Source organism: Corvus brachyrhynchos, unplaced genomic scaffold (assembly GCF_000691975.1).
Source record: "Corvus brachyrhynchos isolate BGI_N302 unplaced genomic scaffold, ASM69197v1 scaffold23, whole genome shotgun sequence".
Lineage (NCBI taxonomy): Eukaryota > Metazoa > Chordata > Aves > Passeriformes > Corvidae > Corvus > Corvus brachyrhynchos.
This window is the reverse complement of record NW_008238983.1, coordinates 257,135-279,779: the sequence shown is the minus strand read 5'-3', so window position 1 is coordinate 279,779 and position 22,645 is coordinate 257,135. Positions and strand designations below refer to the sequence as shown.

Sequence of the window (22,645 nt, the reverse complement as noted above, 5' to 3'; positions counted from 1 at the left end):
ATGAGGACAGGGGGTGTTCTCCACCAATTACTGTTACCAGCAAAACAGACTCAGGCTGGGGAAATCAATTTCATTTATTACACAGCTCTTCTCCCCAGACTCAGCTTCATTCCCAATTTCTCTACCTCCCTGTGGAACAGGGGGACAGGGAATTGGGGCTGCAGTCAGTTCATCACACATTGCCTCTCCTTCTTCCTCACAGGAAGGACTCCTAACACTCTTCCCCTGCTCCAGCATGGAGTCCCTCCCACAGGACACAGTTCTCCTCCAGCACAGGTCCTTCCCATGGGCTGCAGTTCTTCATGAAGTGCTCCAGTGTGGGTCCCCTGCAGGATCAATCACAAATCCTGCCAGCATAGGCTGCCTTCACCATGGGCACTCTACACGCATCCACAGGTCTTGCCAGGACCCTGCTCCAGTGTGAGCTTCCCATGGGGTCACAGCCACCTTTGGGCATCCACTTGCTTCAGTGTGGGGTCCTCCATGGGCTGCAAGATCACAGCTGCCTCACCGTGGTCTGCACCAGGGGCTGCAGGGGAATCCGGAGCACCTCCTTCCCTTCGTACTTCACGGACCTTGGTGTCTGCAGGGCTGTTTCTCTCACATGTTCTCACTCTCCCCTCTGGCTGCTGTTGCTTTTTCTGCCCTTCTTAAATGTTATCCCAGAGGTGGTGCCTTTGTTGCTGATGGGCTCAGCCTTGGCCAGCAGTGGGTCCATCCTGGAGCCAGTGAACATTGGCTGTAATGGACATGGGGGAAATTTCTGGCAGCTTCTCACATAAACACCCCTGTAGCCTCACAGCTACCAAAACCTTGTCACTCACATCCAACACAGTAATTAACCTTTGTACATGCCTAGGTATTGTGAGACACAGTTAAAAGCCCTTGCAATATGTCACTTTGTTATAGCAAAGAAAGTTAAGGATTGAGGGAAAGGCTTAACTATAAATTTTCTTGCCTGTATGAGTTTAATTTAGAATGGCAATCACGATGTAACATAAATTAAAATAGCAGTAGTAGATCGCTAGTTGGCAAATCTCTTAAGAATAATATAGGTACTTCACTAGATTAGGAGTACTTTCTATGTGCTTAGCCTATTGCTGAAATTAGTCTATTTTTTAATTTTAAGATACTTTTGAAGAGGAGAGAAGGGTTTTAACGGGTGAAGTTATAGTGACTCTCTGCGTGAACTAGAAGACTGACTTCTGGAAAGGGGAGCTTTCTTAATGAAAAGAAGCATTTCCCTTCAAATAAAATTTGAAGTTTTGCCCCAAGCATCCTCCAATCCATGCATAATCTGGAGGACATTAACCATTAAAGTAAATATTATGTATTACTTGACCTGCAGGTGTAATATATTAAGGCTTCAGAGCAAAAATATGTTTTTAAGGAAGAGAGTCGAGAAATAAAGAGGAAATCTGCAGGCCTTGTGAAAGACCTATGAAGGAGTGGTAAATGCCTTCCCAGAAAGGGAAGTATGGGAAGACTGTGTATCAGTGGTGTCTGTGTTTTAATTGGACACTCAGTTTCTTTCAATGTCAGAGGAGGGCTGCACGCAGCAAACAACTACCATATCTCCTGAGAGGAGCTGCTGCTCTGTCTCCTTCAGAATGTGGAAATGGACAGTCTCCATGCAAAGAATGCACGAAGAGTGAGCACAAGCTGGTAAATTTATTCTAATAGCAAGGTTAAACATCATCTTTTCTGCGCACCCCATGGACACCCAGAGGAGATCCTGTAAAATGACTAGTGCACGTCCTTGATAATGACAAGGGGAAGGGCTGCCAGGCCTGTTGGAAAGGCAGCAGTCAGCTGTTGGCATTATCAGACCGGCTCTGTGGCCCACAGCCATGTACACCTTCTGTCTTGGAGACGCTCCTCAGGAGGAAGGGCCACGAGGAGCAGCTCTGGAAGAACAAGCTCCACATTAAACACTTGTAGCGGAGGAGGCGCTTAGGCACAGTGCTGCAAGGAAGAGCTGAAATCAGCCTTCAAGCAGATGACAAGAGAGGATCTGTCAAACCAGCCTTCAAGAGGACAGAGAGCATGCTGAGAGAAAACGATGATAATAGCAACAAAACCTTGAGGAGACTGAACAGAGAAAGAAGCTGCAGGAGGGCAAGAAAACAGGATTTGTATAGTGAGGCAGACAGGAAGAAATTACAAATGTCTTCATACAGTAACAGAGACAAAAAAGGATAGATCTGATAGGCGGCAAGTATAGAATTTGGCTCTGGCTCAGATAGAGACTAATACAAAAAGAAGGCAAATAACTGTTCCACAGGGTTGTAAATGAGCATTGCAGAAAGCAGAGGAGTTTGTGGTAACAGATAGAGATTGGAATAACAGCATCTGGATCCCACAAGAAGTCTCCAGGGTGAGTAAAGAACATTGCGGGGGGAGGGGGGTGTTAAAAAAATCATATTCCTAGGTTTGCATGTGGTTTCAGGTCGTAGCTCATCAATATGCCAAGAGAAAGGTGTCTGTCAGCAGTGTGTTGTAGATAGAAGGGCTCTATACAAAATGTAACCATTGTATAGAAATGTTGGTCTGAACCATGGCTAAACCTTCTTTGTGTAGTATAGACTTGGGAAAGGTGAATCCTCATGAGGGTGAGCTCAGTGGTGCCTCTAAGGGCACTGTGTTAAATACACTGTGGTGGAGGATCCACTCTTCCAGGTGGGCTCCTGCTGTCTCGTGCCCATGGTACATCTCAGCATGAAGTGGAGGACTAAGGAACTGGATGCTAGATTCAAATGTGTGGAAGAGATAATGGAAGCAAAGAAAAAAAGGAAAAGAGCACAGCTCAATACTGAGCTGTCAGTCTCGGCCAGTCTGTTTTCCTTGCCTGTTTGGCCCATGTAGCTCTTCAAGTGCCCTCTTTTGTTGTCCTGCTGCTCTGTGCAAGAAAAGGAGCTCCCATTAAAGACTCATTTGTATTACAACCTGCTAAATAGACGACTGTTAGTGAGGCAATGAATCAACCTTGGCTAACAGCAGTGATACCCAGTATAGCTAATAACTTTTCCCTACTACTGTTTGCTATCTCCACCTCATTTGTTTCTCACCTTTGGGAGAAAGAGCTCCATTGCATTACCTCTGTAATCCCTTACTGAGCTGTACAGCTGTTTATGCAGAACAAACATATATGCTTGTGTGGCAGCTAGGTGCTAATTTTTTACTACAAATTCCCAGCCTCAAAAAATGCATTCTGATTAAAATCTGTTACCACTTCAATCCTGTTGTCCATCAACCCTTTGGCTATGAAGTCCTTGTTTTGTTGAAGCATCATTAATTACAGTATCAAAAATAAATTATAAGGCGTCCTTATAATTTTCTATAAAACTTTTAAAAAAAAGTTTTCTTGTTCATTGTGTCAATTTAGCAAAACATCAGTAAAATGCTCGTAGATGACCATCTGACACTGGGGTTTTATGCAGTTTTTTCTCTTTCTTTTCTGAGTATCTAAGTGTTAATGCCTTTGCAGTGGGCAAAAAGTAATTGTCCCAGGAAAGCATGGCTAAGAGTTTTGAAACTGCTGTAGGATCTGGGCACTCAAGTTCCTATTATTTTTAATGATCACTGAGCATCCAAATTCCCCAGGTAGTTACAGTTACCTACCAAATTGTCCTCAAAGAGTTGGTGGACCAAAACTGTTTTTATTCTGAGATAAACTGCCTTCTTTTCTCTGGGAACTTACCAAGTTATTTATTGAAGAGGCAATTACCAAATGTCATAACAGATTTTACTTACTAGCTGTAAATAGCCAATCTATCAACCATTACATGCATTTAAAAGCATTTTTAGGTCTACTGGTCCTTTTTTTGCCTCTTTAGGAACTATCTAGAGGGGACTGAACCACTTAACTTCTCATTTAAAATATCACCCTATGCCAGATGATTATTTTATTGGAAGACCACCCTGAATTTCAGGGCTCCAGGAGAGTTAGAAGAAAGTCTGTTTTCTGTGTTAAAGGTTGGTGTCTTCTCCGGCTAAAGAGATCTCTCCTGTTCTGTATGATCATGGGCTATTCAGACACTGAAATCACTGCTTTGATAAACTTTTTTCTGTAATAATTTACTCCCCAGGGTACCATTTCACAGTGTTGGCCTGTTACTTGAAGAACAATCACATGACATAGGGAAGTAAAAATATAAATTAGAAACTCATTTTCTACAGAGATTTTTCTTTGCTGATTTGTTTTACTGTGTAAATGGAGACCACTTAAAAAGCATTGCCGCAGCTGCACAGCCCTACCTCTGACAGTAACTTTAACAATCATACTGTCCTTTAATGCTCACCATCTCCTTAAAGATAAGAAACACAGGGTAACGTAATGCTGCATAGTTGAATGTTTAGCTTTAGAAAATTTCCCACCAATGAAGAAAGGGTAGGAAGTGGGTGTTTTTTGGAAGCTTAATACTAGATGAAAGTATTTAGAATGGAGATAATATCAGTGAACTGCAAAGGAGGATGCATTTGCAAATTCTGTCCATATTGACCAATAAACAATTTATGGAGACAACACAAACAAACCCTTAGAATATTTTAAGATCATAGCTTCTGACAAGTATACTTTATTTATGACTTTGCGGTACATTCGTCTCCAGTAATGTTTACGGGAAGTAAAAAGAGACAGGGGGAAGATGCAGTGTTCAGAGTGTTTACAGTGTTTTATCCTCTTGTCCTCTGCCATGTGTGGGGTACTGTCAACATCAGTTGATCAGATAATCTCCATGTTCCTGTCTTATAGAAAACCCTGGAACTAGAAAAAAATCACAGATGTGACATTAAATGCTTAAGGAATAGGACTGTAAAAAATGGTGCTCCTTTATCTGAAACTTGTGCAGTACTGCTGTCAGTAAATGAGTGCTGCAGGCACAGCCAAGCCAGTCTGGGTGAAAAAGGAGGCGGAGATGGGGTGGGATAAGTGTCCAGCCTTAGCACAACTTCTGCCACTGTTAGACACTCTATTGCCGAAGCCAAAGGTTCACAATCTGATGGAATTATACACCTAGATAAGAGCAGCGTTTGAGTTTAGCTTCGAATCTGCTGATACAACAGGGATTTTGTAGCTTTTGTCCACACAGGGATCTGAGTGCTTGAGGAGGTACATAAGGTTTAGGTTTCTGAGACTGAATCACCAGACAAACGTAAAAGTTCTATTATTAGTTATAATTTATGGTTTAGAAGTGCCTGCAGGTGCTAGGTAATATGCAGATCCCCCCGCAGCACAAACACTTAGGGCATAATGCTCCATTGAAGTGTTTGCAGTCCAAATACCAGAGCTGGGAGATAACAGTTCTGTTTTGTCAAAGCTTAGATTTCAAAATCATCATGTTTTAGAGGGAAACCAAAGCCTTTAGAAAAAGCTCAGACAAAAGGCCTGTCAGAGCAATCATATTTAGTAATGAAGAGGTCAAGATTGTGATCTGTGTCTCAAAGTCACAAGAAAGAGCCCTGATCTGAGAAATATTTTCCTGGAAAATGTTAAAGTTCATATGTTTCTGGTGAAAAAAAAAAAATTATATTTTACTTGAAGAGAATGAATCTAAAAAGCCAAAATGCTGTTGAAAACAAGGCAGAGGGAAGGTAGAACAAGCCCAGAGAACAGTGTGGGCTGAAGGAGAAAGGCAAGAAAGAAACCAAACACTTGTGTCAGCCCCCTTGTTGCCAATCCCATACCATGAATTTGCCATCCCAATTCACCATCCCTTTTCCTCTTTTAAGCCTAGGCCAGAGTTTCTGAGGAATGGGCTGCAGTCCCTGGAATGAGGAGGGCAGCAGCCCTCTTTGCTTTGGACACCCACCAGTGATTCCACATGCTCACAGCACCAAGGGGTGCAGGCGCACACCCCGCTGTACCAGGCGTCCTTTTGGACATCGCGACATCTTGGGATAACCCTGCCACACCACCCCATAGCCAAGGAGGGCTCCCTTTCTGGGGAGACCCTCTCCTGTCTGACCACCACTTCCTAGGCCAGCATTGCTTCCATTGCTGGAGACACACTGTTGTGAAAAACCTGGAGTAGAAATAAGGAGGCCCTTAATGGTATCTTCTGCTTTAAAAGATACCCTAACAGTGCTGGTTAACTAGACAGGCGTGCCTCTAACAAACCCATCGAGCTTGATAAATGGTTCTCTATTAATATCCTAATTTTGCTGGATCTCATGAGCAGCTTTTGGAGTTCAGAGGCAGAAAAAGACTGCTTGAAAGATGGCTCTTACAAGAAGCTAATTGCATACAGGGTTTTCAGAAATATTAGGTCAGTTCCTGTTCAAAAGTTGGGTGCCTGTTCTTCTTTAGTGGCAAAAAAATTAATTCTTCTGGGCTTGGGGAGAAAAAGGAATATTTTGATTTTTACCAGTTAATATACTGTTGAATCTTACTTCAAATAACTTCAGAATTTTTTAAGTTTTCAAACATTCCACAAAGGAACGGATATAATTTCAAGGATGAAGGATGGTGTAAAATAATTCCAACAAAATTGATTGTGTTGGAAGCACTGTGTGTATATGACTTTTGTAAAATACTGGGTTTTTAATGCTAATATTTCAGCAGCAGAGAAGAAATATTGCAGTTGGGTTCTCTTCTGGACACATACATAAAAATACCATTTACTCCAGTACAGCAGTGAAAACAATGTGATTTAAGTGGGGAAAGATCTTTCCCCATAGGCCATGTTTTAGTTCTAATTACAATCTATCTATCTTAAAGATCCAGGATTTACTGTCTAAGGATAGACTAGTGTCTGGGACAATGAGCCATGTCAATATTTCAAAGAAAGATGTAAAAAACTTTTACAACATGGCACGTGTCTTTGTTACTCCACTCTTTAATACAGTAATGCAAGCTCACTAGTTTCAATGGGGTTATGCTGGTGAAACGAGAATACATTTCATTCAAAGAGGGCCTGAGTTTTCTTTGTAGTAAGCAACAGATTTTTGATTGCTTGATTGTCTCTGATTTTTTTTTTTTTTTAAGAATTTACTGTTACTCTTCTATTACAAAGATGACCTCACCACCCTCTGGCTTGGTCATTCTATCCATCATGGCAGACCTTGCACAGATTCCCAATGAGGTCTCTACCTTATTAAAAGTTTTATAGAAAAGTGTTGCAGTGTGCTTCTTGATTTCCAGGTGCAAAATAATTTTTAAAATCAATATTGCTATGAAAAGAATTATGAAAAGTGTTGCTTATAAAACATACTTTTTAAACTTTAGGCTGTGAAGAAGGACTCATCTAAAATGCTTTTCAAAGCCCCTTCTTATTTACACATCACACTGAGATTCTAGCTTGATACTAGTCTTCTTACCTGATATTCTGCCTTGATAGTCCCACTCAAAGGATTCAAAAAGCAAGGTGTAATAAAACAACTAGGTTTGATCTCTAAAGTGTCCAATTAAGTATTTTTCTGTTGTTCATTAAATTTGAGCATGTTCGTAGGGAAAACAGACCTTTCAGTAAAATGCTTCACAGGAAAATCTGGCTGGCATATATATTTTGTAATTGGGATAAGATGTTGCATTGGTGTGAAGTATCTTGGGAACAGCTGCACCATGAGATTCTCATGCATGATGGGGTTCTAATTCTGGCTGGGAAGAGGGATCCATAGGTAGATAGAGACAAGTGGGTCAGGAATATCAACTCCCAGTTGTGGCCATCTACAGTTGGAGTGAAGGAGCAAGATCACCACACCCCTCTTGCTCCTTAACACTAAACATTTTATTTCTAAAACTTCAAGATGACCCATATCATAACATAGATGTTAAAGTTTTTGCCTTTTTAAACTGATTTTTAAAAACTCCATGGAAAGATAAATTGCATCATTTGGGCTTTTTAGCCTGACTTGGGAGAAATGCCAAATGCTATAACTTCTTGCAAGATGGAAATTCTGTTTTTCAATCTGATATAAAAATTGTATGATCATAGTAAATATTCTATCTTAAATCTCTTCTAAAAGGAAAAATAATAGGTACTGCTACATTTCTCTCAAACAATCTTAGCTAATCAAGACTTCATAGCTGTAGTGATGTTGTAGCCATCACTCTGTGTGTGGGTGTGGGTGTGGATGTGTGCAAGACTGGAGAAATCCCAGTCATCTGAACTTGTGTTCCTAAGTGTCCTTCATGCAGAAGAGTATCTTCAATATTAAATCCTTCCAATGCCAGCATTCTATAATAGTGAACTCTGGGAAATGTGTCAATTAAAAATATCATGAAAGGCAGAATGAAAGAATCTCCTTCATGAACGCCAAAGGGTTTGAGTATTTGGGAATCAACCTTTCCCAGTGAGATGAGCCCTTCCAGTGGGATGAAGAGCAGGAAATTCCAAACATTCCTCAGTTAAGGAAAGTGAAAATGACAGTCTCCTAATGCAGGGTGAGAGGTCCTGCCCTCTCATTTTTATCCCCTGAAGACTCATCCAACTAATGTGTTAGTGCTATTTTTTGCTGATTATTTAAATTAGATCCTTACACTGCAGTTCTGCCACATATCTGTCCTCTTACGTAGCCTTCTCTGTCCCTGTCTTACTTGATAATGACCCTAAAGCAGGCTTTCTTTTACATGTGCTTTTAGCCTGAGCTCATCCACAGAACTGAAATGTAGAAGTACTGTTTTGTGCAGCCTGTAGAATACAAAGACAAGAGGCTGGAAAAGTGGCATGTCCCTTCCTTTTTGTACTTCTTTCCTGATGTAACCTGAAGGTGTGCAATAGCCTTTAAATGTTTCCTGAGCATCCTTGCATCTCTAACAGCATATTTGCCCACTTATATGTTTCAAAACACATTGATAACCTCTCTTCTGTGCTTCCCTGTTTGAAAATAACCTCTAGGTTCCATGATGTTAATCAGAAAAGAAAAAATAGCCGCTCATTGATGAAGTAGGTTATGCTATGTATTGTCCCAGCATGTAATATAACAAAGCAACAGGCCCTTTTGAAATGTTGTGATAGGTAGGCAAGTGCTCAAAGCTGGACTTGGACTGCTTTTACACATGGAACAGATGCAATTTTCCAGTGCATTATCATCTCCAGCTCCCTGTGACAATCTGTGAAGTTTTCACCTTTCTATCAGCTCCAGCAGCCAGCAGGAAGCTGCACCTTCTGGGAAACCAGGCTGAGACTTTGGCAATAACCTCCTCAGAAAACTAATGACCATTGCAAACCCCACCACTTTCTCCTTTGCAAGCAAGGTGCTGCCTTTGTTTACCTTCCCAACATACCCAGCATGTAGATTTAAAACAACAAAATCAAAGTCTTGCCAAAACAAAACAAAACACCACAATGCATACTCAGTTCTCCCTTGGGAGTAAGATGAGAGGGAGAACCCCACATGGCAGATGTTGGCTGTTTAATGCCCTACAGGAAGGCAGTCAGATGCTACAGTGACGTTTGACCCCATGGGGAGCAGGGTAAAACAACTTCCATGCTCCCCTGCTCAGCAGCGTGAGAAACAGGGATGATGTACAGGTGGAAGTAGTCAAGCTAAAAAAATGACCAGGAACGTGTACCAACACTAAGCAGTCTTAGTGCTTCCACTAGGTCAAATCCTCGCTTCGGAGGATTTAAGTAGGACAGAGCCCCATGCTAGGTTTCTTTCTGGCCATGGGTTCCACTCCTGTGTGCACATGCATGTGTGCAAGCATCACCCAGTCTAGTCAAGGCAGTGAACACAGCAAAAGTTCAAAGCTTTTGGATTCCTCTTCATCACTTTTTTTTAGGGGCTGCGTCTGATCTTTGCTTTTCATCCCTGGATTTATTTGGAAGCATTTCTCTTCCCGTTTCTTCATGAGGCAGGTTGCACGCAGATTCATTTTTCTGGTATTCAGTGACCATCCGCATTGCTTTGTACTTAGTTTACATCTTCACGGCTGTAATGAAACCGAGACTTGAAGGAATAACTGGATAAGCAGGTCTCTCTCTCCAGCTGTCATGTCTAGTTGTGGCAGAAAACTGGTGTTTCATTGTAAAAGATGTTAATTTCAATCTGAGCTGTGGCTGTGTTGAGAGGAGCATAAAAGGAATTCTTGATTATCTATATCAGTACCGTTGTCCCTGGGGACAGGCTCTGAATCTTCAGATCACATATGGCAAGAGTGCTGTGATAAAATATGCATCAATAAAACTTTGCAATTTATGATAATAAAGGAGTGGAAAGTTTTATACACTGTGATAATTATTCCTGACTGGTACTTTTTCCTTTCTTTCGTTCTTCTGTATGCCTTTGTGTTTAAGCCTTTTCTGCATGTTGTAGCAATGATTGTATCACTGAAACTGCAGGTTCACAAACTGGGGGGCTCACCTTGTTTCTAGGTCCACTGACCTCCTGTAGCCATCAGCTCCCTTCTAAAGCTGCAGGAATTTGCCATCTCTGGGCAGGTTCTGCAGTGCTGTGACTCCTCATTGTTCTTCCTCTTCTGTGCATGCACACACACTACATGCAGCATGGATTTCAGAGTAGCTTCCAAAAAGGATCAAATTATATTCCTCTGATCTTTCTTTGCATATCTTGTTGCTATAATCGAAGAGAGAAGTATACATTTGCATGACGGTAGCATTTATCCCATACTGTGTGTCACCTGCGCTGTTTTAAATGTATTTCATCTAAATAGAATTTTTATTCTTTTGAAGTAGGAGAAATAATGATATGTTTACACTCACAGGAAGTAAATGGTGGACTATTAAATAAAAGCAATATATTATCTGTGACCTTATTTTTTTTTCCTCCTCTGCTCGTTATATCTTTGGTGGCCATCCTATGAGAGAGCCTGTGTTCTGCTTTGGCACACTCGACAGCAATTAATCATACAGCTTGAAGCGCGTGGCCTGGCAGTACAAACCTCTTGCATGCTTGGGCTCTACTGACTTCAAAGTGACTTCCACATGCAGTGTTTACAGGCAGCTCCCCTTTACTGAACACCCTCACTGACATATTTGCACAGCGTCTCGCGCTGTGGGATCCCAGGCTTTACTGGGACATCTTAGCCCTGCTGCAACACAAATAGTCGTTAGTCCCATCTGTCTCGTGTTCCCCTTTTGTTTTTTCTTTTCTCAGTATTTTGCTCCAGTTGGCCTGAAGGGAATAAATCAGCCACCCTTCTCCTTTTCCTGGCTTATTTCTCCACAATTAAGGATGATCTGTGAAACTAGTTAGGAGAAACAGTGTAGCAAACAAGCTATCTCAAGAATGTTTCCTTTACTTGTGCTAACTCCACAAAATTCTGCGCTCCTGTGCAATGGTACCGGAGTGCTTATCTTGAGGCATGTGCTTATTTCCTATCTGCTTCAATAGCACTTGGTCACCTGCCTGAGGTTCAGTATGTGCTCAGAGGTTTTGCATGTCTGGGTACCAAGGCTGCCCTCATGAAATCCATAACTATTCAGTCTTGCATGTTCAGCCTTTTTCTCAGATTTCTGCAGGTGCTTGAATGTCATCAAAAGCAGCAAGATTTAGATCATTCGTTTAAGTGATTAAGTGGACTTTGACATCTTTAAAAGTTCTGCTGAATCTGGACCTGCCTGGTTTAAAGAACCCAAACATTTAGCAAAAAGAATAGGAAGGCTATTTGCAAGTACATTTCTTTTTTGTACAGCAGCAGTTAAAAAGACAAAATGTAGAACTGTTAGTTCCACATTAAAGAATGATGGGAGATTTAGGTTACAAAAATAATAATTTCTAATTCTGCAAGTATAAGGAGGACTGGATGATTAAAAACAAAAAGGATCATGTGAGGGGTTTTCTGCCTCTGCACTTGTGTGAATTAGTAGGAAATTAAAGACTATTAGAAAGTTGATTGAATTTTGTTTCTTAACTTCTTCATTTTTCATTAAGGTGATCCTAAAAGCAGGTGGCTTTCAATTAGTTTTGTTGACAGTGCTGGCTAAAGTTGTAATGATCCTTGGGAGAGTGAAAGAAAAGAGAATTATTGCAGTAGGGATAAGCTAGGCCAGGCAAAGAGACAGAGTACATAACCACTAATTAACTCATGTAGTCATTAAGAAAAAAAAAATAAAAGGAGGAAGAAAAAACAATGTGCAACCTGAAAGAGGATTGTAAAGCATCTCTGCACTGCAGATCAGACCCTTGAGCTTTCATTACACTGTGCATATCATATTAGATGGTATATATGAGCCAATTGCATATAAATCACATTCTCCCAATGTTGCAAGTCCTTGTCACAGAGCATATTTAATTTAACATTGTAATATTTATTTTCTAAAGTTCTAAGTAGGCCAAAATATACCCACTAAATTGAGTGTTCTGCTACAGCACAGTGCCTGACCTACACTCCAGTAGAAAATTAACCCTAATTCATCTTCATAGTGACCCTATGCCAAACAGCTATTCCAGATGCTCCATTCCTGCCCTTCACTGGCTTTGTAAAGTGAAGCTGTAGCGATTTGGACTAATACAGTTTGGTCTTTTAATTACATCTATTCCATTCATTTGTTTCCACTTAAAACCATCGTGTTGTGGTTGGGTGGCTTGTAAGCAAGCTGTGCTTGGTCTTAGTATCCTTTAGGGACAGGCTTAAGCCAGAAGGCGTGTACGTCTGTTGAAACCATGTCAAATGGGAACTGCTATCTCAGATTTGAACTACAAGGCTTTGTTTTCTGACACAAAGGGTCAAAGTCTGCCTAGTTATTTCCATGTGTCCCTCCCCCCTCTCAGTCCCATCAGGATTATTTTAAATTCACATTATGGATGAGCGTTTGTGTGCATATGCACAATTCACTGGAAAACAGAGGCTCTTTATTGTTCAAAGCTTCTCTAGAAGTGACTTGTTTCAGGCATTTCTCTCACAACCATTCGCACATCTCTGAAACCAGAGAGATTTCAGTCAATCTGCTAACAAAGTCTGTTTTCAGACTCCATGTGGAGAAACCTGAAATGCTTCAAGCATTTTTATTATCTGATTTTTTTTCTTATTGCTGATAAGAATTAGTAGAAATCGATTAAGAACACTTGTGCTTATCCTGCTATTATTTGAGGGATTAATACTATGTTTTATAGTACATAACACATTAATACTGTGTTTTGTAGTGCATCACAATCAAACTCTTCTTTCTGCTCCTCCCAAGATTAACAGAGATTGTATTTGATTTCTGTAATGTTTTCTGCATGTGTAGAGCTGGGCATATTTGGACTGCAGAAAGGGTGCAAAGTGAGAAGGCTGCAGAAAAGACACCAAGATAAGAAAATCTGAGTCTTCTCACTGACCTCTTGCCAGGCACAAATGAAAATGTTTCATGACAAAATCTATTAAATTTCATGTATCTTGTGAATGCAAATTATTCCTAAGAAGTTAGTGTGGAAGGAAAAGACAAAATTTATTTAAATTAATTTTTTTTAAAAACCCTGAATTTATCAAAGTCAGGTGACTTCTGGTTTTGACATTACAGGCACACAAGTAAAGCTTTGCTGTCATTTCTTAGCTCTAGTACAACTCTGCTTATGAAGAAAAATTGGACCATATGGGAGCATACGGAAAAAACAGACGGTTAGTATTTGTGGGAAAGTACCTCCTACAGGTGGCATTGTATTTAACCTTGTGGGTCCTGAGTACCCACGTCACTCAAGTGTGCACAGGTGCCATGTCCCTGCATGGGACAGGAGCACAGTTCCCATGCCAGGACCATCAGGAGCCACCTGGCCCTCAGGCCACCTTTCCCCACCATGGATCTGCTGGCAGCCGGGCTCCCCCACATCACACAGGCACCCAGTGGCCAAGGTGGAGGGCTTCCCCTCAGAGCTGGGGCCATGCTGTCGGGTAGCACCATGCTCTCCCTGAAACCCTGGGGAAATAGCAGTTGGGAGGCTGCTTTCTCTCACCCCATGATTTCCCACGCCCCCTCGTCCTGGCACAGTCCTGGCACCCAGGGTCTTGCCAGCTGGGAGAGGAGGGGGAAGCTGTGCCGCAGTCTGGCTGGCCTCGCTCCTCTTGGTTGCCCTGGCTGTTATCAAAGGGCTGGTAGGATGTGACATAGTAGCAGATTTTGGCACCCTCCTTCCCATATTTTGGGCAGAGCTGGGTGTGTCTCAGCATAAGACACAACCTTGTGGCCATGTCTCCTCCAGCCCCGTCAGCAGCTGAGACCATGCTGACTGTGCCCTGGACATCTTAGCATAGGGACAACAAATAGAAATGAGAAGTAGCCATATACACAGAGGGTCATATGCCTGAGACATTGGCATGTATGGTAGGGGAATAGGTGGAGCAAATGTGTTTGGGACTGCGAGCTCAAGAGATGGGATCAAGCTTGGGCAAAGAGTTGGACCCATGTTTTTCCCCTCAGCATGACTGCCAAACACGTATCATCAATAACTGCTGGAGAGGACACAAATTGAAGTGGATTGAGAACTGGCTGAGCAGCAGATCCCAGAGGGTCATAATCACTGTCACAGGATCTAGCTGGAGACCTGTCACTAGTGGTGTCCACCAAGGTTCAGTACTGGGCCCACTACTGTTTAACTTATTCATCAGTGACTTGGATGAAGGAGCAGATGCCTCCTCAGCAAGTTCACTGATGACACAAAGCTGGGAGGAGTGGCCAATACCCCAGAGTGTTGTGCAGGCCTTTAGAAGGACCTTGACAGGTTGGAGAGAGGGAGATGGGCAGAGAAGAACTGCCTGAGATTCAACAAAGGCAAATGCAGGGTCCTACACCTGGGGAATAATAACCCCAAGCACCAGGACTGGCTGGGGGCTGACCTGCTGGAAAGCAGCTGTGCAGAGAAGGACCTGGGGGTCCTGGTGGGCAACAAGCTGTCCATGAGCCAGCAGTGTGTCCTTGTGGCCAAGAAGGCCAAAGGTATCCTGGGGTGCATTAGGAAGGGCATTGCCAGAAGGTCGAGGGAGGTGATCCTGCCCCTCTGCTCAGCCCTGGTGAGGCCACATCTGGAGAGCTGTGTGCAGTTCTGGGCTCCTCAAGACAGGAGAGACATGGGGCTCCTGGAACAGGTCCAGCGAAGGGTGACAAAGATGATTGAGAGATGGGAGTATCTCTCTCATGAGGAAAGGTTGAGGAAATTGTGCTTCTTCAGCCTCAAGAAGAGAGGACTGAGAAGGAACCTCTTCAGTGTCTATCAGTGTCTGAAGGGAGGGTGTCAAGAGGATGGAGCCAGGCTCTTCTTGGTTGTTCCAAGCAATAGGACAAGAGTCCTGAGCAAAGAAACTGTAGCATAGGAAGTTCCACCTGAGTGTGAGGAGGAACTTCTTTACTGTGCAGGTGCCCACACACTGGAACAGATTGCCGAGAGAGGGTGTGGAGTCTTTCTCACTGGAGATTTTCGAGAGTCATTTGGAGACAATCCTGTGCTCTGGGATGACCCCATGCACCCCTTCCATCCTGATCCATTCTGTGATTCTGTGAATTACATCTGAAATAACAGGAACCAGCACAGTCGAAATGTCCTCACCTCCAAAAAGATTTGAAGCTTTTGCATAGCTTTAATAAATGCAATTTGCAGAAACAGTGCAGTGTTTTAAAATAAATTATGCTCACAGAGTCACATGCTGTGATTTATCTTTAAGAATCCTCATGCAGTGTGGTTTATTAAATTTCAACCTGGGCTCTCAACTGTTCAGTTAATGTAGATAATTAATTTGATTATCATTCAGTCAGGCTGTTTTGTGACTGAAATAGTCCCATATTGTTGCTACAAATATTTCAGTTAGCTTGTATGAAGAAATCATAATTTTTTTTTCGCTTGCTTGTTTGTTTTGTTTTATTTTTGTCCTCACTATCTTTCTTTCTGGCAGTGAGTTGTTTTAAAGTACATAGTGTTGGATTACTAATGCCTCCCCCTAATGCTTTAATGGGTTTTTTTGAGCACACAGTTAGTATTCATTCTTAGCTAGGCATGCATCTTCTAGTCACATTAGGTGACCCTTTTTTCTTTCCTTTTTCTTTATGCAGAAGATAGAGGAGGAAAAGTGTGGGCACCCTGTGTATTACGTTGCAGTTCTTAATGAATATATGTGTATTACTTACTAATTGTAAAAAGCTGTCTGGCTGCAGTATACAGGATGAAAAGTGTTATGCATTAGTAGACTACATTTTGTTACACTTCTTGACTACAAAATTATATACTAAGTACATTAGTTTAGAATTAGAGCAGAATGTAAGTACCTAAATACAGTTGATGTGCTCACCCTATTTACTTCTTGTGACAAAACAAGTGGAGTTTGTTTTTACTAGTGTCCATTAGATGTACTCCACTGTAAAAATTCCACAGAGTTCCAGAGATGGAGGTGGCTTTATGTGTTGTCGCCTCAACAGGCACGGTGGGCAGCCTGCACACCACGCATCACAGAGGAGGCCCAGTCCAGCCTCGCGTGGGGAGGTGCTCACTGCACCTCTGACCAACCAAGGGAGGTGAGTGAGAAGAGGTAGGAAGCCTTGTTGGGGCAGATGGTGAAGTTGGGCAAGATTTTGAACCCATAACTTTGCTTTGGCTGTGTCAGCCTGTCTAATTAATGAAGGATGTTGATTCTGCTCACAAGACTTGTTGCGTGACATCAGCACTGCTCTCTGTTACTACACACTGCACTCTTCTGACGAGCTCCTGCAACAACACTGAAATACCTCTCTGGAGAGCTTGTACACATGTCAGGGTGAGGAAGGCAGAGCAGAAAAAAATATAAAGAGATAGGGCTTTTTTAAGTGATTGGTCCTTTATCCCTTCCAAGAACAACTATAGACTTTGAATCGAGGGTGTTCAAATAATTTTTTTTTTAATCCAGGATAGAAATTCCACCTTGAACTTCTAATAATAGCTTAGCATGGATTGTTGATTTCATTTATGAAAAAGACCTCTGAAATTGTGTTCAGTCTTGCCTCAAGCCTTCAGGAGTATTTTTTCCCAGTTTATAGAGGGCATTGCAGTGGATGCTAGTAAAACCAATTATTTCATGAAAGTGACTGGTAGACTGCAAGGAAAAGAAAGTCCTTTCTCATCTGCCTAAATGAAAGAGTTAGATACCCTGACTTGCTCAGTTCAGACCAGTGGGCAATGTTTGCTGCAGAAGGGTATCAGTGAGAGCCTGTAGCAATTGTGCTCCTTGTTTCTTCTTCCTTTGCTTTCCCCTGATCTGGAATGGGAATGTCTTGGAAAGGTTATGGGGAAAGACTGTGATTGTGGAAGTGCAGAGATGTCTCTGACAGCAGACCTCAGTCATTGTAATGCCCGACTTCAAGCATGAAATATTTGCTTATAAAGGTAGAATTGAAAATATCAAATCTATCTTAAGCATCAGGACTGAATCCAACTCCACTAAGATTAATGCGAGTTTTGGCACTGAATTCCTTTGAAATATTAGGCTCACCAATGCACATAGGAAAGGGTAGACAATATCAGAAGACCTTGGAGAAAAAAGGAGCTAAGCTACACCTTACACTGCTATTATTTATTACTAAAAACCATTTCCCAAAGAGTGCTGGGTACTGGGGTGCAGAAATGTGTAGGAAGAGTCAACCCATGCAGCCGAGAGCCTCAAACTCAAAAGCACCAGATCTTGGTCCCTGTGGAAAGCTTTTGCAAAGAATTAGAAGGGCTTTTTTTCCCCCCATTTATTTGACCTGGCCAACAAATAGTCACAGATCTTCTTGTCAGGTTCTGTATGTCACAGGAAAGATGTGGTGCATTCTTTTTCCCAAAATCTCCATATCCCACATAGAGAATAGATAAAATGTAGTATTTTTTTCTCCACTTTTCTACACTGTTTACTGTTTAGTAAATTTTCTTTAAATGACATTCAAGTATTGTGCATTATATTATTTTGTTTTTAATAAAGACATCAGAACTGTGCTTAACAAGTACTATGGCTCAATTTAAAATAACACTGCTTTAGAATTGCTGCAGAAGACACAATCTTAGTCTTGTATCTTCATTTAGATTTCCATTGCATTGCTATGTTACTGTTGTTATTAAATTCAGATAGAATTCGGTGTGTGTGCTGGGGAAAGAAACAAAAAAAGCAAGCTTGATGTTCCTGTGACTTGAGGGCCTGTGTAGAAGCTGTGTTCAGACAAGGTCTACTGGAAAGAGAAGAGTTAAGGCAGCAATAGGTCATGGTAATGGTATGGTAATATCAGTAATGTAGTTGTTGATAACATAATGGCTTTTCTCTTGAAGGTAGTTACCTGAGAATAAACAGATTACAGTTATTTTTACATTAATTCAGCATTATTAAATGCCAAAGAGCAACTGGAAGTGAGCCTTCAGGAGTTACCTGACTGTAAACTAGAGCATATTTTAGAGAGGCATTTCTTGTAAACGCTGTGAAGACAGCTTTGGGGCAACTGAAGGGTGTGAAAGCCCAGGCCAGTAGATAAATAGGAGCAGTGCTGATGCAGGGAAAGGAAGTTATATAAGGAAGCAGAACAGTTTAGGATGTTTAGAGCAAAAGATGAATCTTGAATCCAACCTATCTTGTGTTGGTACTTTTGCCTCGTGAAGTATATTGTTAACAGTGACCAAAATGTTTGATTCTTAGGGTGAACTAAACCCCCTACATTACAGGCAGATTTTCAAGAGAAATAGAAAATAGAAGATGCGGCTACTTGTCCTGATGGTTAAAATCAGCCTTTATACACTCTGCTTGTTACTGCAGAATTAATGGACATGCACATATCTTGCTAAGTTACTTTGAAGTATATTGAAAGGCACATGTTTTATTAATCTAATTCTGCTAAGACTACTTTAAACAAAGTTGTAAAGGAAATAGTAAAATATTTTTTGCTGAGATTATAATAATTTACCTAAGTAACATTAGTAGAACAGTAGGTAATGGTGACAAATGACTATGGAATATTTTAGGCAGCAGAAATCAGGCTTACAAGAATTGAAGTCACTAGGGACCACAAAGGTAAAATAAATTTCCTGACTCTTAAATGCTGAGTTCTGTTCCACAGTGAGATGTGAAACTCATTGGGGACTTGTTTCATATAACCTCCAAATGAGAAGTAAGAAGAGAAACAGTCAGCATCATGAAATTTAACAAGTTGTTCCAGGAGCAGCACAATTTAAAAAGCCTCGAGTCATATAGATTTGTTTTCTATACCCATAGATGCCTGTGCCTCCTCTAGAGTAGCCTTATTGCCTCTGTCATGGCTCTTATTGTCTCAGGCACCCTGACAACATCTCAATTTTCCTTCCCCATGCTCCATCAGTGTCCACACAAAACTAAAGGTTCTTTCAAGGCTGTGGGGCTCTGTTCAATGACAAGGTCCAAGCCACCCATGTGCTAGTTGTCCAGCCAAATCCCCAGGCTGCCCAGCAGAGGCCAAGGCCAGAACCACAATTAAGACAGCAGAACTTGCTGTAGATTTTCTCTTCATGGGATATTCATTTGGCTCTTTCTTCTCTTTGTTGCAGTTTTGTATAATATGTGTAGGGCCCTGATGATTTCTGTTGCTGTCAGCTGTGAATTAAGCCAGCTGAAACTGACTGAAAGAACAGAGATTGAAACAGGCCAACAGATTTTAAACTAACTATGGCTAGCCAGGACAGACAGGCAGAAAGAGCCTTTTTTTAAGGAGCGGGCTGTGAGTGTGTGAGCACCCAGGGCCCCAGCCTAAAAGGACCCTGGAGACCCATCAGTCTGTGCTAGGATTGCGCTTGATAATAGAGATGATCCTGTATTATGCAGTCCTGTACAGACGATCCAATCCCACATCTCAGACGGGAAACCTTTTGAGGGAAACAAGATTTTTGTGGCAACAAGATCCTCAGCACCCCAGGCTGCTGCACATCCAGAAAACAACTGGTGTTTGCTTGCAGATAAGTTGGATGTGGGCTGTAAATCTGATGTACTGGACTGCATCTGCAGGGAGGCTGTATCTCTCGCAGGCAGCATGCCTGCCCAGACCCTGCTCCACAGGCAAGGGAGAGTCATTCCCTCATGTAGTATGTATTTATCCAGGATCACTGAGGCCCACAGTCCACACTGTCCTTCAACATTCACGTTCTGGCTCTGCCATAGACAGAGGGATGGCAAAATTATGTAATTTCTTTGTGAGCCCATGCTTTAAATGGTGCAGGCACTGAGAGGGATCTTGTTTTCAGATGGATGAGGGAGCAGACATCAGCAAAGCAGGAAAAACCCAGCCTAAACTGCAAATGAATATTCCTCTTTTTTTGTTGTAAAATGGAGTGAATTTAGAACCAGACAATTTAAAAATGAATGCAATGCAACTCTTCCACATTCAGTAAGACTGAGACATAAGCCTGACCCTGTTTTTCAGCATCACCCTGTCCTCTGGCACTCCCTCTATTGAGTTAAGGACATGCTTAAGAAAAGATGCACGTTTCTGCCTTGGTGAATTTAATGGTGCTGAAGTCCATCCCACTGCAGGACAGCAGTTAAGTACCTGCTTAACTTTCAGAAAGTCCCTATGTACCTGCTGTAATCCACTTCTGAAGCAGATAATCATCTCAAGTACAAAGATATCTCCCTAGAAATGAACGTGCCTTGAACTGTTCAATCCATTACAAGTATTGAGGATATATAATTCTTATGTAGTTAACGGGCTAATACACTATTATTTAAAAATTTATTAATAGCTATTGAATAAAAATATAACTAATGCTTACCTGCAATTAAAATCTGTCTTGATTAGGTACTGCTGGAGAAACTTCTGTAATAAAATATGTACACTGCCAAAACTTGAACAATCCTGTAGTCTGTTATCCCTCTTCCAAAGACCAGCAAAACAATGCAAAACCCCTCCAGTGGGCTCATTCAATTATGAAATACTGTGGAGGAGGTGCAGGAGGAAGAGAAAAAGACATCCTTTCTAACCCTTGTAGTTATTTGGCCTGGAGATGAAACCTCAAGTCCCTGACTTGGATTTCATGCTTGTTTAAATAGTAATCCCTTTTAAGTCCTAGAAACTGTGCAACCCACATAATGCTCATAATCCCAAACCAACACAACATTTTTCAGACTTCTCACCTTAGCCTGTCCCTTTTAGTGACTGTTGCTTTCTTTCTTTTTAGGAACTTGCCTTGCCTCCCAAATGAACAGCCACATTCCCTCTCCCATAAAATATATGGCAAAGTCATTAACTTCTGGAGTCAGTGACTGAATGGGCCCTTGCTTCTGTGGGGTGAGCCTCACAATGAGCTGATGAACAAAGCTTTTCCATTTATGTGCTAAAGTCAAAGAATAGGGTATTCCGCTGACCTAATTACCTGTCCAAATAGGGCAGACCAAGTAGAAGAAAAAGACCATGGGTCAGATCTGGATCTGTGTTACACTGCTGAAAACTTCAGTGTAATCAGTGACATGGCTTCATATTTAAATTTGACTCTGTGTCCATTTAGTGCATTAGTCCTAGTCTCAGAATCTGTAATGAGCAACCTGCAATTAACTCACTCTTTGTACCCTTCTGATTCATCATAACACTCCACATTATTGTTAATGCAAATGGTTACCATGAAATATTTCTTCATTAGTTCTGACTGGTTGACTTTTCAGTTTTTCTCTTTCCCACTAGAAAAAATAATTACCCAGGAATAATACAATTAAGAATGTTTTAAATCAGTTCCATTAACTTGCTTTGTCTAATCAGTCGTGTGTCCCTCAGTCTCCTTTAAGTTTTATCAGAGGAGCTTCTTCTGCACTGGTGCCTCTTCAAGGACTGTTATGTGAGCTGACTGTCCTCCCCTGGCGACTGCACGGCGCGGTATCCGTGGGGGCAGTGCCATGTAAGGCCTTGACCCTTAATTGGGATGAGTGAGTTAGCTGGACAGCGCTCGCTTCTGAATTGCAGCCAACACTATCAGACAAACCCAACCTGAGCTGCATCCTCCCCTTGTAATGCTTCCATCTGGCATCATCAGGCAATGCTGCTTTGCAAAATGCCACAGCGTCACAAACCCTGTGCGCGATGGGCAGGAGCAGCCAGTTGGAAAGACAAAGGATTGTCCTCCTCCTTCACCTTCCTTGTGTACGGCCTGCCAGGGCACAGAGATGGATTTCACTGGAGGTGGGGGCAGTTCTGTTACTGCGTTGGGCACAAAGCCCTGACAGAACTTTTCTAGAACAGTATTGTAAATTCAAATTAAGATGATAGCATGAAATCATTGTATTGCAGCATCTATTTCAGAGTGCAGGCTCCAGCTAACTTTAACTTGGTTAGTTTTGATTTAATGGCTTTCCTTCCCTCTCTTCTTCTTTTGCCTCTTCCCTTTCCCCATCCCTCTCCTCCCTTTCTCTTATATTTTCTTTTTATTCCCCTATAAGTCAAACCAAGTGTTCAGTACATCTGTATGGGTAACTAAATTATTAGAGACTGATCAAAAACATAAAGCCTTTTACTTAATGGCCATGGGTTCAAGTGCAGACTACACAAAAGTCAGAAAATTGTGGTAGCCTTTGTGTGTTGTATTTGGCCATTAGTTTTTTTCATCAGTGAAGATTTAGATGGTGAAATCTATTGGGCAAGGTACCTTCTCAGTCACTCTGAGGATGAAGGGTGCTGGCAGGACCACTTAGAACAGCACAACCATCTTCTGTAGGGTCATGGAAATCTTCAGTCTCTAGGACAAAATCCACTTGTCATCTTCTCAGTGATCCTGGCCAAGTCTAGCTTCTCATCAGTCTGAAAGAAAAAGGTCTAAAGGAAAGGCATGA

General features: G+C 41.7%; 1 protein-coding gene across 1 annotated transcript in view; it reads left to right on the top strand.

Annotated features, from left to right (window-relative positions):
• Window positions 1–717: 717 nt before the first annotated feature.
• CDH20 (cadherin 20) overlaps window positions 718–22,645 on the top strand; it is a 111,641-nt gene continuing 89,713 nt past the window's right edge. Inside the window, exon 1 of the mRNA XM_008637175.2 lies at window positions 718–2,377. The gene's annotated coding sequence lies outside the window, so the exon portion shown is untranslated. The remainder of the gene's footprint in view (window positions 2,378–22,645) is intronic.